We start from the raw sequence: 13,349 nt of genomic DNA on the forward strand, positions 1-13,349 counted from the left end.
GATGATGAGGAAGTATAGACCTACAGATATACCAGGAGATGCTGTATGGGGCGAACATCATCAAATTTTGATTCCATATCCATTGAGAAAGCAAGTGGTTGCAGTAGCTCATGAGTCTGGACATATGGGAATCAGAAGACTGTGGAGAAGACCATGAAATATTTTTTCTGGCCTGGACTTCACAAAGATGTTAGCAGGTTCTGTCGTGAGTGTCATACCTGCCAGATAGCTGGAAAACCGAATGAAACCATCAAGAAAGCCCCCCTACAACCTATAGAAGTAAGAGGAGAACCCTTTAGCAAAGTGATTATAGATATGGTTGGACCATTGCCGAAGACAAAGAAAGGAAATGAGTATTTGTTGATGTTAGGTATTTATGTTTATAACTACCTATTACCAGAGGTTATATTTGTGTTTACAGATACTTACTACTCATTAAGTATAACTACCCTGTTAACTATCTTGTCTTCTTTTAAACTGTATATCATTATAAGTTAGTCTTAAAAATAAAGTCATTCAGAAAGGATCTATCTGAGTTTCGTCTCCATCCAAATATACTTCAGTTGACATTAATGTGTCCTGTGACAAGGTATCCAGAAGCAATCCCTATTAGAAACATATCTGCCAAGATAGTTGCTGACAAACTTGTGGAGTTTTTCTTAAAGTTTGGTATACCAGAGATAGTACAAAGTGACAGAGGAACCAACTTTACTTCAAAGTTATTCCAGGATGTGATGAATTTGTTAGGAGTGAAACAACAGTTATCCACTGCCTATCATCCAGAAACTCAAGGTGCCTTGGAAAGGTTCCACCAGACATTGAAAAGTATGCTGACAAAGTATTGTTCTGAGTCAGGAAGAGAATGGGATGTTGGTTTACCATTAATGTTGTTTGAAATTAGGAGTGCTTACCAAGAAAGTATGGGATGTTCACCTAATGAGATGATTTTTGGAAGAGAAGTGAGAGGACCGCTGAAGATTCTTGCAGAAAATTGGGAAGAAAATCAAGAGGAAACCCAAGGAGAGTATGTGAAGAACTTAAGGAAAAGGTTGAAAGAGATAAGAAAATTCTCTTTAGAAAACTTGAAAATGAGTCAAGAGAAAATGAAAAGGAGATTTGATGCTAAGACTAAGCTAAGAAGTTTTAGTGTTGGTCAACAAGTGTTAGTGTTCTTACCTGTCAAGAGATTTCCCCTCACTAATAATTTCAAGGTCCTTACATAATTCAGAAGTTAAGTGATAGAACTTACGTGATTGAAATACCAGAAAGAAGAAGAAGACAAAGGAAGATACATGTGAACCTCTTGAAACCTTATTTCTCAGAAACTAAAACTGAAACTGTGTCAGTAACCCAGACAACTTGATCTACAGAAGACGATGATGGCTACGAATTGGGAGTTGCAAGGAAGATGAATAAGGTGAAGACTTAAGTGACGTAATTAGAAGTTTTCCAGAAATTTTTTCAGATGTGCCTAGACGTACTGATCTGACCAAGCATGAAATCAAGATTCAAGAAGATGGAAAACCTTTCAAGCAAAGAGCCTATCGCTCATCACCGTATCATCGAGATGTTTTGAAGAAAGAAGTTGAGTATTTGTTGCAACATGGATTCTATCAGTGTGGCTGATAATTATCCTTTGCCTCTTATAGATCAGTTACTTGATAATATTGGGCAAGCCAAGTTTGTTTCCAAGATAGACTTGTTGAAAGGATATTATCAAATTCCCTTAGATGAGAATGGCAAGTTGCTGTCAGCTTTTATTACTCCATTTGGACTATATCAGTATACTGGTTCGATGTGACTAATTATTCATAACAAAAGGCTACGTGCTGTCAAACGCTCGAATTGGCCAACATGGTAGACGGGGTTTCATATCGATTCTAATTACGAAAGCACCCAGATCGAGGGTGATTTGTAAGGTCAGAATCGATATGAACTTATAGCGTCTCTGTTGGCTGATTGGATAGCGTCACTGACTGTCCTGATTTCGTCCCCGTCCACTTGGACGGTGGTTCGATCCCATGGGGGGACGAAATTATTATCAATTAAAAAATTCCCCTTCGGTACATATATGAAAATATATCATTTGGGAGGTAAAGTGAATTTAGATATTAAAGGACATTTGTAGCTTGAATTGATATATAAATGGCATCACGGTTCGAATGTGATATTATTCATAACAAAAGGCTACGTGCTGTCAAACGCGATCTCCGAATTGGCCAACATGGTAGACGGGGCTTTCATATGCGATTCTAATTGACGAAAGCAGGCCCAGGATCGAGGGTGATTTGTAAGGTCAGAAATCGATATGAACTTATAGCGTCTCTGTTGGCTGATTGGATAGCGTCACTGACTGTCCTGATTTCGTCCCCGTCCACTTGGACGGTGGTTCGATCCATGGGGACGAAATTATTATCAATTAAAAAAATAATTCCCCTTCGGTACATATATGAAAATATATCATTTGGGAGGTAAAGTGAATTTAGATATTAAAGGACATTTGTAGTTGAACTTGATAATTATAAAGGATTCACGGTCGATGTGATAATTATTCATAACAAAAGGCTAGTGCTGTCAAACGCTTCGATGGCCAACCATGGTAGACGGGGTTCATTATCGATTCAATTCGAAAAGGCACCAGATCGAGGTGATTTTGTAAGGCAGAATGATATGAACTTTATAGCGTCTCTGTTGGCTGAAATTGGATAGCGTCATGAACTTGGTCCTGATTTCGGTCCCCGTCCATTTGACGGGGTTTGGTTTCGATCCAATGGGGGGAACGAAATATTATCAATTAAAAAAATTCCCCTTCGGTTACAATTATAGAAATATACAATTTGGGAGGTACGTGGAAAATTTAATTTATTAAAGGACATTTGTAGCCCTTGATTGATATATAAATGGATCAGGTTCGAGGGTGATAATTAATTCATAAACAAAAGGCTAACGGTCGTCACGTGAATTGGCAAACATGTAGGGAATATATCGAACTTCTATTACCAAAAGCAACCCAGATGAGGGGTTGAATTTGTAAGGTCAGAATCGATAGAACCTTAAATTTGGCGGTCCTGTTGGTGATTGGATAGCGTCACTGACTGTCCTGATTTCGTCCCCAGTCCACTTGGACGGTGGTTCGATCCCACCATGGGGGGACGAATTATTATCAATTAAAAAAATTCCCTTCGGTACATATATGAAAATATGTCATTTGGGAGGTAAAGTGAATTTAGATATTAAAGGACATTTGTAGCTTGAACTGATATATAAATGGATCACGGTTCGATGTGATAATTATTCATAACAAAAGCTACGTGCTGTCAAACGCTCGAATTGGGCAACATGGTAGACGGGGTTTCATATCGATTCTAATTACGAAAGCACCCAGAATGAGGGTGCTTTGTAAGGTCAGAATCGATATGAACTTATAGCGTCTCTGTTGGCTGATTGGATAGCGTCACTGACTGTCCTGATTTCGTCCCCGTCCATTTGGACGGTGGTTCGATCCCATGGGGGGACGAAATTATTATCAATTAAAAAATTCCCTTCGGTACATATATGAAAATATATCATTTGGAGGTAAAGTGAAGTTTAGATATTGAAAGGACTTTTGGCTTGTGAATATATAAATGGATCACGTTCGATGTGAATTATTCATAACAAAAGGCTACGTGCTGTCAAACGCTCGAATTGGCCAACATGGTAGACGGGGTTTCATATCGATTCTAATTACGAAAGCACCCAGATCGAGGGTGATTTGTAAGGTCAGAATCGATATGAACTTATAGCGTCTCTGTTGGCTGATTGGATAGCGTCACTGACTGTCCTGATTTCGTCCCCGTCCACTTGGACGGTGGTTCGATCCCATGGGGGGACGAAATTATTATCAATTAAAAAAATTCCCCTTCGGTACATATATGAAAATATATCATTTGGGAGGTAAAGTGAATTTAGATATTAAAAGACATTTGTAGCTTGAATTGATATATAAAATGGATCACGGTTCGATGTGTCATTAATTCATAATATATATATAATTAATATATATATAATTATTATATCTATATATATATATATATATATATATATATATATATATATATAATATACACACACACACACACACACATTTACACAAATATGATTTTTTTTTAGAAAGCGCTAGTTTTTATCGTAGATAATGTATATTTTTGCAGGAAAGCAAAGTATATTTTTCACCTCCACCTAAATAATCATAGGTAGTACAGAAATTTTACGATAATTTTTTCGCTCAATGCCGCACACAGGCCGGTAAATGCGGTGAGCATACACGTAAAAAAAAAAAAAAAAAAAAAAAAAAAAAACACTAGAAAAAGATTTTTTGCAATAATACTTCAAGTCATGTTTATTTACGACATTAACTAGTCCAAACCCGTCGATAACTAAAAATCGATAATTCCTTGAAAAGCAACTAAAATGGAAAGAACATCTGCGAAATGACTCTCCCTAAAGTATATGAAAAGAATTGAATCAGTGTAAGAAAAACGTTTAATATTCAAATACTTTTGTAACCCGTCTTTAGGATAAAAAATAAATTTATAGGAAGAGTCCTCAGAAACTAAAGCAATGGATCTCCATGAAAATTCTTATGAAATGCTTTGACGATATTTTTACTCGAAAGAAAATACAAGCTACCAAAATAAGAGATACAGGCATCAAGATAAAAAAAATAACATGAATCACACTCAGCAAAAATGACTGTTTAAATCAAATCATGCAAAATAGTGCATTCACGGCACAGAGGAATCTGCAATCATATATTCAAACTTGCCGTCTTTTCTCAGAATATCATCTTATTTGCATACCCAAAGTTTATACCATTTCTACACTAAAAATTACCTCTTGTTTTTCGTATCACATCAAGCTCCGGCGCCAATGACATACGACGTTTTTTGACTGTCGTCTGAATTATGCAGAAAAAGGAATAGATACCTAATTTCGACGGAACGAAGTAGGATTTTTTCTACTTATTTAAGCAAGGTGAGTTTGATGTTTTTGAATATAGTAGACCACTGAAATACATATTTCGGCAAGGAAACTAAGTATGCCATTAGAAAGAAAACCGCCGAAAGATAATTAATTTTTTTTTCAAGAGTAACGTGTAGACTGGGATTTTATTTGATATAAGACTTCATTCTACAGGGAAAACAGTCCTAAAAAGGCACCTCCGCTTATCCCCAAACCTACGACTATCCAGTTATATGAGATTTTGAATTATATTTTTATAAAGAATTAATTTTATTCTGATTCAGTAAAATATGCATGCACAAAGCACAGAAGTCTAATTTTGGCTAAGCACTGTCACTATTTCCAAGATTTTTCAAAACTTCAAAGGAGGCAAACCTATAAAATGAAGTGCTATCATCTACCTGAGAGTTTCAGCCTGTTAGACTTCTGAAAGCTGAGAGTTGACTACCCGAAGCACATATAGTTTGTGAATATGCTTTAGTACATGAATAAATTCAAACTGTTTAGAATAGATTATCAGTGTGTTTTAAATGTCCACTTACTAAATTTGGAATTAACGATTCAATGCAAGAGGAGATATTTTTATTTCATCCCTCAACATCATTCATTCAAGACATCCGTTTTATTTTTATACACTGACAATCTACTCATAACAGTTAATATCTCTGGTATTGCTTGTTATTTAAAATAATCTGTAAAACCTCCAGACCTTTCCTACTGAGACTCAAATGAGCTGAAAATAGAATCTGTCGAGTCTATTGCCTCAAACTTCTCCTGCACAAACGTAAGAAGTATTAAAATTTTGGGTTTCAAGGTTTTGCTGGCTGAAAATAACACGAGATCACAATCCGTTGGGCGGCAGAACCTTCAGAAATGGTGTTTTTGGGTTAGATTTCCGTTGCACGGCAGAAAACGTTTGGGTCAGATTTCCGTTACTCGGCAGAAACCTGGGAGAAAGGGCAATTGAGTCAGATTTCCGTTGCTTGGCAGAAACCGGGGAAAAGGTGTTTTTGGGTTAGATTTTCGTTCCTTGGCAGAAATCTGGAAAAAGGTGCTTTTGGGTTAGATTTCCGTTGCTCGGCAGGACCTGGGAAAAGGTGTTTTTGGGTCAGATTTCTATTGATCGGAAGAAACCTCGGAAAAGGTGCTTTAATGGTTATATACAATATCGAAAAGAAATACCAATAAAGAAATTCGTACAATTACACCCTGAAGAGGAGTTATACACTGAAAATATATTATTCAGGTGTATCATGTTCTCGTTGAGTGGGTCGTTAATTAACTTTAAAAGTTAGTTTACATCAAAGTCCACAGTATTCAATTTCCTGAAACGTGAATCACATGTCTTGCAGTTGAGTGGATGTTTCGCTTGTAGATCATCCACAGTTCTCTTTTAATTTTGTGATTAGGTGAGGATCATTGTCACTGATATCCTCACGAGTTCAGCAAAGTAAACAGATCAAAACCGTGCCCTGCAAATAGGAGAAAGGCAAGGATGTATTCAAGAACATGCCTCGAATGATCACTTACCTCGATATGACGGGTCATAAAAGAAGGGAACATTCCTGGGGTCGCCAGACTAAATCATTTTCCTTTTTTTCAACAAGGTCGAAGGTTGGGGGATTAATGCCTCATAGACCAGTGGTATGTAAGGCCCAAAGTCCTTTAGCAGCTAGATCTAGAAAGTGGATTAGGGAGCGAAAGGAATGGAGGGGGTGGGGGGGCGGGGGAGGGAGGGAGGGATGGGGGGTGGGGGGGGGGGAATCAGCCACCTTCTTCCCTCCATTTACTGGCGACTTCCAGAATCCCATTAAGGGGTCTTTCACAGTCTCCATTGACCGTCTCCGCGATACGACAGAAGGCGGAAATAAATGAAGATGGTATGATTACAGGTGCCAAGGCACTAGAAGGGTGTGTGGGGAAGGGGACAGCACGAACAGAAGCTCTATCGAGAGGGACCCCAGAGAGAGAGAGAGAGAGAGAGAGAGAGAGAGATAGAGAGAGACGAGAGAGAGAGAGAAGGAGGAAGAGACGATAGACTCCTAGTGGTCAAGTAGAATATTGCACGCATGATAGTATCAGGAACAAAACAAATTAAAAAGAATGAATGCCAGTCTAGCAAAAACTATATATACATATATTTTCGTAAAGCTGGAGGAAGGAATGAAAGGCGTTGACCAAGAGCTTCCTTACCTTAAATTAATTGATAATTTATTAACACGATAATTCAATCTTAATATCGTCTGCAAGTATATACAAGTGTATATGTGTGTAGACATATAATTGCATATGTATATGTCTACGCTCACATTTATATATAAGTATACATACGCACTATATATATGATAATATAGATAATATTATTTATAATATGTATTATATACGCTCACATTTATATATAATAATACATCGCACTATATATATGATATATTATGATATTATATATATATAGATATATAAAATATATATAATACGCTTCACATTTATATATAAGTATTACATACGCACTATATATATGATATATATACATATATATATATATATAATATATATTATATATATATATATATATATATATACACATCCAATGAAGGGAGCCCATTAAAAGGCCAAAATATAGAAAGTAAGTATTATATTTCAGAGACGGCTGTCTCTCTCTTCATTACCTACCTGAAGAGAGAGACAGCAGTCTCTGAAATATAGTACTTACTTTCTATATTTTGACGTTTTTATGGGCTCCTTTTATTACATGGAATTATGTTGTAGCAGAACCTTTTTACCAGTCACACACAACCATATATATATTTTTTTCACAACTCCTCAGGAGGTGTGAAAAATACATCAAAGGGCTTGGTCAGCTCCTTTCATTCCTTCCTCCAGCTCTACGACAACATAAAATATCACATGTGGCGATAGATCATCAGTATATTACATATATATCATGTATAGTGTGTATGTATACCTATATACATGTGAAGATAGACATATACATCTAATTATATGTCTAGACACACATATACACTTTTATATACATGCAGACAATGTTAAAACTGAATTATCATTTAAATAAATATAAATTAATTTAAGATATTTAAGATAAGAACAATTAAATATAATCATCTATAGTTTCAATCAGCGTAAAATAAATTACGAAAATGAAAAATATGTGTATAGTTCGCTGGCCATCTCTAAATAAGAATGTAACTTCTTGCCAAAATGCACAAGAACTAGCACTAAAAAAATCCTCATTCTTCACTATACTCATACTCTGGATCTTATCACGAGGGAAGGATGGGAGAATAGGAAATGAAAAACAGAATAATTCCAAAAATAAATTGGCAGTTACATTGACCTGTGCCTTTCAAAAATAGGTGGAAGTCAACATATTTGGGGAAAATAATCACAAATCCCGACGAGGCATCCACCCACCAAATTGCCCTATAATGAAAAATATGTGCCGACCAATGAATTGATCTGTGACCTTGTAAACTGTCTAAGGTGAATTGATTGAGTCAACATATTTGGGGGAAATAATAATAAATCCTGAGATCCTGAAGTAGTTACACATATAGTTTCATTACAACCAGAGACACAATACAGTCTGAATTAATCTGACCTTTTAAACTGTACAAATTAAATTTTTTTGGGGGGGAGATTGACCCCTAACACTGGAAAATTTGCTCCTGACTGAAGATACCTCAAACGAAACTTCCAAAACATACGATATTAAAACTATGAAGATCAAAGACCTCTAACGGTCATATTTCTTACATCTAGTATGAAGAATTATCTACAATTATGAACGTCAAATTAAGCTGTGACCTTGAAAAAGGGTATTTTGATGAAAAATAATCATTAGCACCCAAGTTACCCAACAAAGTTTCATCACATTTAGAACAATAAAATGAAAATAGAATAATAAAACAAACAACAAAGAACAATAAGAATAGAAGTATCACCAGCCCTTGTGAAATATAAAAAAAACAGTATAGCAAAAACATAAAATAAATAAATAAATATATAAATACAGGCAAAATAAACATGAAAGCAATTTATTCTAAAAATTTACTTGCCATCTGTACCCAAAGGCTTAAATTCATATGAATACAGAAATCGGCTAAAAGAAAAAAAGTTTAAAAGCAATAACACTATGCCTGTTGACAGCCAGCATTTTGAATCCTCGTCTTTTTGCAATATTTCGTATTGCAAGCGCAAGGCCGTTGCAAAATGGCCTGCAATTCCCCTCCCACTGCACATGCTGTCATAACCCGAGACAGGTTGAGAGAATGGACGTCATCAGATACATCCAAACACGGAATGGGTAAAGTTTTCGCCGACCCAAAAGCAAGGAGGATCCCATTATAAAAAAAGAATAAAATAAACGCTGTTGATTCAGGAATCTGTTTCAGCGCAACAGAAAACGACGTGGGCGTGCAAAGAAAACGGATGCAGACGTGTATATATATATATATATATATATATATATATATATATATATATATATATATATATATAATTATATATATATCATATATATATATATATATATATAATATATCTATATATATCTATATATATATATATATATATATATATATATAATATATATATATATACATATACATGCTAATTACAAATATAATAATAATAATAATAATAATAATAATAATAATAATAATAATAATAATAACTAATAATAATAATAATAATAATAATGATAATAATAATAAGGATATGCCAGGGGAAATTGTACCCATAATCACGCGAACACTGGGAACGATCCCAAGATCCCTGAAAAGGAATCTGGAAAAACTAGAGGCTGAAGTAACTTCAGAACTCATGCAGAAGAGTGTGCTCCTGGAAATAGCGCACATAGTAAGAAAAGTGATGGACTCCTAAGGAGGCAGGATGCAACTCGGAACCTCTCACTATAAATACCACCTAGTCGAACTGGAGGTCAGTGATAGAAAAAAAAAATTATAGTAAGCGACGCCTCTGTTGGCCAATCAAATTACTAAGCTGCACATAAAATTTCAAGATAGTAGATCGTAAACTCTGATTATGTCATTATTGTATCCAGTACAAATAAATAAATAGATGTCACCGCCTCAAACATGGAAAAAGAAGATGAAAAACTCAAAACAAGCAAGAATTGAACGACCCCTATTAATTTGAACACATAAATATTTCATTCTCCTAATGTAGTTTCTTTTTCCATATTTATCCGTCCCGAGCATCAATTATTCAGCCCGAATGCGCTGACTACTAATTCTGACTTGATTTGGTATTCAGCGTTCATTTTGAATTAACCTCCGTTCTAAAATAATGGAATACAATTATTGAACAAAATTAACAGGATAACACAAATTTATATCCATTAAGCTCTGTTATGCGATTATAATGTCATAATTGACCAGAGTTAAAGAATTTATTTAAGCGTTATTTCAGCTGGCAAGTCCAGGTTAGAATTATTATTGTCGCCCGTAATTGGCTTTAAAATCCATTTTTGGTTTGTATTTCTCCCCTAAACATACACACACACATATATATGTGTGCATGTATATACATACATACAAACATACATATATATATATATACACACACACATATATATATATAATCTTATATTATATATGCGCATGTATAACATACATACATACACACATGGATATATAATATATGTGTGTGTGAATTTCCTCAACCTTCCCTATTCTACGAGGCTTTCGCCCTTGCTCCCTTTTTATGGTCGATCGTTCCACCGTCGCCCGAATCATAACTCAGGATCATTCTACAAAACGAAAATTAACCTTAGTCTTTTGCCTTATTAATATATTTAGCGTCCGAATAGATTTCGTTCATGGTTACTTAACAGAAAACATATTTATGATGCTTATGCATTCCCTGCTTGATAAACAGGGAACGTCATACTCGTTGCTTTTGCCGCTGAGGAATTCCTAAGAGTGTCTTCTTATGAGAGGCATCTTAGTTCTCTCATCTGGGGTCAAGTCTCACTCATTTTTCTTTCTGACCTCATTTTATTTGTTTCAGTCTTCTAGCGACCTTCGCATACAAATAGGTTGTGACTCCACAGTTAATAATGTGCATTACCTGTGTGACTGACTACGCCATGTAAACAGAAGTATATTACAGCACAAGGCTGATTCTGATCGTCATTATCTCACGTTTTGAGCTGCCACTTCTTCTCTTCACTCCGAATGGCGCCCCCATGCCCCCACTCCAATACATCTGCTTCCTATACCGTTATTAAATGGCTCCTCTTACCGTCAGAACATCACCGTTAAAAGTAACGAAATAGAAACGGTTACTGAGGAAGATCTCTAATCTAAATTAATCTCTTTCCAGTCTCGCCTTGTGCACCGCCCACGGGTAATAATACGAAGCAGATGGATGCTTAAATCATCTACAATTATTCTCGAGAGGGTCGCGAAATTTGCGATCCGCGAAAGATAGGCGCGCTCGAGGGTCGTAAAACTCCCGCGTAAACGAGCAAAGGGGCTCTTATTTTTTGGGGTTATAAAGACTTTATGAGAGGAACGAAATAGACGAAGCTTTCACTGTCCATAAACAATAGAAATTCATAAGACATAATAAAGGATTTTCCTCTGGAAGAAAGATAAATCAATTTAAGCCTTAATCGTATCTAAGCCAATATGTGAATTGTCTTTGCATGAGATAAAATGCTGTCATTATAAACAGGATGCTAGATTTTGGTTAATCTTGGAGAGAGATAAAAAAAAGGAAATATCTTAAACAGAAATGCGGGATTAATTAAAAAAAATATTATATATATTCACCTGCTCTATTTGTGGTATACATCCTTGATGGCCCTTTCGTGAATTTTTTACCATGATATTCTGGAGCTAAGTATATATTTAGTTTGCGTTAATGCTCGGCGCTCAACCAGCAGAGAGTTTCCTTAGCAATTTGGGCCAATTCTGACGGTATTTAGCTCTACTTTTATAGTTGCTCCGATTTCTTTGATCACACATGGGGATTGTTTTTCACAAATGACGTTTTTTGCTATGGCATAGAAGGGTGTACCCGCCTTGTGAATAATAATAATAATAGATGCTCAAATCATGCCTTGTCCGCTGCACTTTATTCTCATTTCCAAAACCAATTATCTTTATAAAACTTGTATTACCTTCCTTTGAGTTGTATCTAGCACCCTTTTGTTAGGGGTATTAAAGATGCCATTCCAGTCGCTCTCAGCAAGGGGAGTTGCGGGCGGTAAATCAGATTACTTGATTGACTATTTTTTGTTACTTCACGAACTAATTCTTGTGCTGATTTGATTTAACCACGGGTTTTTTTTCAACTTATAGCTACTATAATCCAAAACTGCATTCATAGCTACTATAATTCAAAATGATACTTACAGTTACTGTAATTCAAAATTATACTTATAGTTACTATAATTCAAAATGATACTTATAGGTAATAAAATTCAAAAGATACTTGTAATTACTGTAATTCAAAATGCTACTTATAGGTACTAAAATTCAAAATGATAGTTGTAATTACTGTAATTCAAAATGAGACTTATAAATACTAAAATTCAAAATGATACTTATAGGTACTAAAATTCAAAATGATATCTATAGTTATTGTAATTCAAAATGATACTTATGGGTAATAAACTTCAAAATGATACTTATAGTTACTGTAATTCAAAATTATACTTATAGGTACTATAATTGAAAATGATTATAATAGCTACGTAATTCAAAATGATACTTATAGCTACTATAATTCAAAATTATTGAACGTTCAAATGGACATAGCACACTGATTCATCATACTTACAAAGAAAACATCCACCGAGAATGTCTCTATACAAAGAATGAGACATGAAATAAAAAAAAATAATAAATAAGTAAAAAGGAAAATCTGATGAACAAACAACTGGGCCAACACTCACAATAATGATCATGCTTATGACAAACGAAGAGAGTCAAGATGACGGAAATTTCCTTTTGTTTTCTTTCGACTGTAGGATTATAACGAATGTGTTTTGTCTGAAAACAATTTCGAAGGGGCTTTTCTCTTACGTTTGTTATGTATATTTTTACTTCCTGGCAAATAAAGCCTTCTCAGCGACGATGACCTTTGCTGTCGTGGTCCTCAAGGGGCAAAATGCAACTTACATATTCACCTTCAATTTCGGTGTGATATTGAAAAGGTACCATTGGTCATATTCTTCTTTAGTTATTCTATTGTTTATTTATTTCTTGCTTTAGTTCTCTATCTGCGTATTTTTTCAAGCTTTCCCCCATAGCTCTCGTCAGTCAGAGCCATTTTTCTTTGTCACACATACACACACA

The sequence above is a fragment of the Macrobrachium nipponense genome, chromosome 21, assembly GCF_015104395.2.
Source record: "Macrobrachium nipponense isolate FS-2020 chromosome 21, ASM1510439v2, whole genome shotgun sequence".
Taxonomy (NCBI): domain Eukaryota; kingdom Metazoa; phylum Arthropoda; class Malacostraca; order Decapoda; family Palaemonidae; genus Macrobrachium; species Macrobrachium nipponense.